The sequence below is a fragment of the Aptenodytes forsteri genome, unplaced genomic scaffold, assembly GCF_000699145.1.
Source record: "Aptenodytes forsteri isolate BGI_AS27 unplaced genomic scaffold, ASM69914v1 Scaffold847, whole genome shotgun sequence".
NCBI classification, from domain to species: Eukaryota; Metazoa; Chordata; class Aves; order Sphenisciformes; family Spheniscidae; genus Aptenodytes; species Aptenodytes forsteri.
This window is the reverse complement of record NW_008794623.1, coordinates 37,080-42,446: the sequence shown is the minus strand read 5'-3', so window position 1 is coordinate 42,446 and position 5,367 is coordinate 37,080.

Here is a 5,367-nt window from a genome sequence, read left to right as displayed (position 1 = left end):
GTGTAAGCATTACCTAGCAACAACTAAAACATCGGTGCATTATCAACATTGTTCTCATCCTAAATCCAAAACACAGCACTGTACCAGCTACTAGGAAGGAAATTAACTCTATCCCTGCCGAAACCAGGACAGGCAGTTTTATGATCTCGGAAAGCTAGATATGAAAGTACAGAGTAGGGAAGTGGATTCAAGTTTCCTGTATCTCAGACTGGGGTTTCATCACTAGCTAATTTTCTGTCTCTGAATGTCCCTTGGAAGTTCCCTCTGCTGCTGTGCACTGTCTAATATTCTCTTTTTACTTCTCCATGTTATATAGAATTATAGCATAATCCAGTATTCCTTTTTTATTTCTTTATGGTATATGAAATTACAATAGTTCCAGAAACAACCCATGGAAAGGCAGGGGAAGTAGGGATAAGCTATTAGAATAATTTTGGAGTGGCTATTTAGTACTTCACACTGGTCTTGAAAATTTTATCTAAGGGTTGGGCAGTTGTCTCACACCTGGTTCCTTGTAAAGATTAAATCAGGCACACGGGCAAGCTCTGCATGTTGTAAGCAGAGTTTCCTGATGAATGAATCCATAGGCATTATATAAAGAGTGTCTGAAAGAGCGTTACACTCATCTACAGATCTCTACGATAAGGGGATGGTTTGATTCAATTGGTTTGCAGAGGTTACATTACCCCAAAACAGAGAAGAAAGCAAACAGTTGGATGTTATTTGGATGCAATTATAAGTGTTTATTGGGAGCAAAAAGTGTACATTTTAAGCAAAGTAAAGGAAAAATAGAAGATAGACTTCAGTGTTTTAAAAAGGGCCAACTTAATAGTCTGCATCAAACTGATTTATTTTCAGCACAGTGTTCTTCTTTCTTCATTCAAGTTTCAGATGGACTGGACAAAACGCCATGCAAGGTGACATCTATGGATCTTTCCTATTAGACACATGGATATCAAAATAAAAAACTACCAAAGAAAAAAATGCATGGCCCCAAACAAGTAAAATCATGCATGGAACAGTTTTCAGTGACACTAGAGTTTTAGTGCTCTAACAGTGAGAAACAGATTTTGCATAATCAGTAGTTTGTTTCTAAGAATGGAAAAGACACGTTTTGAGAAAACTGACATTAAAAGCAAATAGAGCATGAGAAGGACGAGCAGAAAAGCAGTTCCCATGGGTGCTGAGCAGCACCCATATGTTCCCACTGCTTCAGAGAGCCGTGTTCCTCAGCTCAGCTGCATGTCCAGGTCTTGCCGTCAGTTCCTCCGCTGTTTCTCTTGCCTTCCACACCTTCTGCCATGCTTAGCATGGCCCACAGCCCCCGTAGCGCTGGCTCCATGGAGAGGGGGGCCCTGCAGGCCCCGGGGGCGGCCCAGCCCCAGCGGGGCTGAGGTGCCCACAAAGCTCTCCTGAGGGCAGGAGCTGAGGATGGGGCCCGGGAAGGTGATGACCACGGGCGGTGGGTAGACCACGGCACGGGAGTCCCCGCAGGAGGTGACGCAGGGCTGGTTGCAGGCATTGGCGATGGGCTGCGGGCAGGCTATCTCGCAGGGTGGGTAGCAGCGGGAGCTGAGCTGCTGGCTGGAGGAGGACATCCTTCGGGCAGGGAGGTGAACCTGCAATACACCAGGCAGCCTGATTCAACTCACTGCTCACGAGCCACCGCACAGACCACCCTGCTCTGCCTCGCCGGCAGCAGGGAGGGCTCAGGGTGTGCTGTATGGAGTTGCTCTGCTAAGGCTCGGGCGGTTTTCTCTCTCTTTCTCTTCCCCCTTCCCTGCCCTCCTTCCTCCCTCCCCGGCAGCTCCTCTGCGCTCTCCCAGGCTCTCCACACGCTGAGCACTGCCCAAGCCAGCTGAGAAGCTGTGCCCATGTGCAGCAGTCAGTTCACCCTGAGCTCAAGAGTAAAAGCACCTGGACTGAGCCCCATCTTGGCTGAATGCCTCTGACCTGTTGTAGCAGCTGCAGTGAAGCTTGGACAGATCCACAGCTGCCCTGTTTGCCAGTGAGAATATCAAGGAAAAAGGTCTTCATGCAAAGCTAGGTACCGATACCGTTGCAGTTCAGACTGCATATGCAGGAGTTGGTTAAAAATAACACAAACCCACTGTAGCTAAAGATAAAAGAGATAATGAAGGGATCAGACTTACTCAGATCAATGAAGAGGAGAAGCGAGGACCTGTGATATGAGGACTCCTGAGCCAGAAGCCCTTATATACCACCTCCTGGATTGCCTGGGGATGTTGAGACATCCTCTGTGTTTCAGGTTTATTTTGTTACAAAACATGACAATGCATGTCACTCCCCAGGCTTCTATGATTGTTTTATTCATCTTTGGACAATTATCAGTTTCTTCCAACACCCTCTTGTTTCTTCCTTAAACTTTTTGAAGCAGTTTCACTTCCTGCAGCATTTTGCTGACTTTACCAATGTGACAAAAATGTTGGAAAACTACCTTATTTATGCAATTGCTCCACATAGCCAGTATTTTTCAAGCACTCCTCAGTATCACAAGTAGTGCAATGCACTGTGGGCTGATTTTCTTCTCTAAATCCCTGCTGATATTGAACTGAAGCACTGTAGCGCTTATACTTGGAATAAAGATGGGAGATTTATTCCATCTGCCTTGGTCTTCATCCCAGCTACACACTGCAGGTCTGATACAGCACACTAAAGCACAGAGGTGATTTGTTTTGTGAACTCTTGCAGATCTTCTGTATTTTCTTTTGCCTCTGAACAGAAAATCACAACTACACATTCTCTCCCGTGCCCCTCTGAAGCCTTCACACCACGGCCCAGATTTGTGTAGGCTAGCACAGCCTTCTGGCTGTGGCGATATTATGACTCTGTGTCTGATGTGAGGAAAATCCTTCAATAACTACTAAAATAGTGAGGGTTTTTTTTTTTTTTACTTGGATGTGAATAGAATAGAGCAAGGCAATCCTTTAAAGTCACACTGGAGAGCGGGATGCTTTATCCTGTGTTACGGGACACCTGAGGTTGGAGTTTAGCTCCATGTGCTTCCTTTTGTTCCCAGGGAGAGACCCTACTGTAAGAGCAGACCCCAGGGGCTGTGGCTGAAAGCAGAGGGAGCTGGACACGAAACTCCTAACTCCTACGGGAGATGGTTGCAATGCTGCACCTCGCTTGGGTGTTTGCAGTGTCCTCAGTGATTCAGCGTCTCAACACTGACCTGCACCAGGACGGGAAAGGGATTAAAAGTCTTGCATATTCCTTGATATTCCCAGAGAAAATGTAATAATGGTCCCCAAGAAGGTAACAATATATCCGGAGTTAAAGCATTGTAATGAACATAGAGTATGAAAACAACTTCAGAAACAGAAGCTTCAGTATCTGTAAGAAAAAAAATAATACATAGACATACTGCAAACCTGGGGAAGTCAGCTGAGTGATTTGTAAGAAGGAAGAACCTGGGAGACACTGAGGAAAACCTGGGCTGAGTAATACTTGCTAACAGTAAGGAAACTATTTGCATGAATGAGAAGTTGAGGAACGATGTGTAATCTGTGTGTTTGGGAACTAATTAAGATCTTGTTCATGAGGTGTCATAGACCAGCGGGCAGCCCAAGAAACGGTATAAAAAGGGCTCACAGCAGAGATAGCCTCAGTCAGCTGCTCCTTACTTCTCCTCTTTGGTGTCTTGAGTAAGTTTGACCCCACTTAATCTTTCTGACTTAAAGCATCGTGCTTGAGCAGGTTTAACTGAATCTTTCAGAAATACTCTGCTTGTCTTGCTTATGCCTCTTTTTCCTTGAAAACACTCTCCTTTCACAGGCTTTGGTAGATGTAGTGGGTTTTGCTGCAAAACCTGGTGACGGGTGATCTCCAGCTTGTTTGCCACAGGTCACTTTGGGGGTGGGCCAGCTTGGGCAGCGCTCAGCATGTGGAAAGCCAAGATGGGGCTCAGTCCAGGTGCTTTTACTCTTGAGCTCAGGGTGAACTGACTGCTGCACATGGGCACAGCTTCTCAGCTGGCTTGGGCAGTGCTCAGCGTGTGGAGAGCCTGGGAGAGCGCAGAGGAGCTGCCGGGGAGGGAGGAAGGAGGGCAGGGAAGGGGGAAGAGAAAGAGAGAGAAAAACACCCGAGCCTTAGCAGAGCAACTCCATACAGCACACCCTGAGCCCTCCCTGCTGCCGGCGAGGCAGAGCAGGGTGGTCTGTGCGGTGGCTCGTGAGCAGTGAGTTGAATCAGGCTGCCTGGTGTATTGCAGGTTCACCTCCCTGCCCGAAGGATGTCCTCCTCCAGCCAGCAGCTCAGCTCCCGCTGCTACCCACCCTGCGAGATAGCCTGCCCGCAGCCCATCGCCAATGCCTGCAACCAGCCCTGCGTCACCTCCTGCGGGGACTCCCGTGCCGTGGTCTACCCACCGCCCGTGGTCATCACCTTCCCGGGCCCCATCCTCAGCTCCTGCCCTCAGGAGAGCTTTGTGGGCACCTCAGCCCCGCTGGGGCTGGGCCGCCCCAGGGGCCTGCAGGGCTCCCTTGTCTATGGGGGCTCCTTGTCGTCCTCCAGCCAGGTCTGGAGCCAGCGCTACGGGGGCTGTGGGCCATGCTAAGCATGGCAGAAGATGTGGAAGGCAAGAGAAACAGCGGAGGAACTGACGGCAAGACCTGGACATGCAGCTGAGCTGAGAAGCTCTCCAAAGCCTTGGGCACCCACAACTCCCAGCTAATCCATTGGGACCTATGGGTGCTGCTCAGCACCCATGGGAACTGCCCTTCTGCTTGTCCTTCTTATGCTCTATTTGCTTGTGATGTTGTTGCTGTAAACCTGCACTGGTTTCTCAAAATGTGTGTTTTCCATTCTGACAGTATGGGTGGGAAATTGGGTCATTTTGTGCTTTAGCCTCTCTGTGTACTGCTTTTCTGGTTTTATGTTCAACCTAGAAGATGTAACAAAATTTCTATCAGGGAAGTTGCTTTGCTCTCCCATGTGTTAAGCTTTTGTGCTCAACAAAGCCGTCCTGCATGCTGCTAAGCAGAACTTGGTTGGCAAAATTAGATTTGCCACAGGGAAGAAAGAACACCTTGTGTGAAACACTCATTCCTTGTTGACGAATTGCTTGTGATCAGGTCTGATAAACTGGAAACAGTCCTTCAATTTTTTTGGCTTGTTATTAGTGTAAATGCCATTTCTTGTTCCTAATAAAAATCATGCTGCATCCTAATATTAGCATTCTCTTTTTGTTTTATTCCAGCCTTTCTTCACACCTCTCTCCCTTACATCCCTTTATTAGCTGATGATTATAAATGGACCTAAATGCACAGGGCCAGGATATGTCCTGTGCAATGCATAATTCCTCCTTCCCAGCAGCTGGAATGAGAATCAACATCTCACACGGTT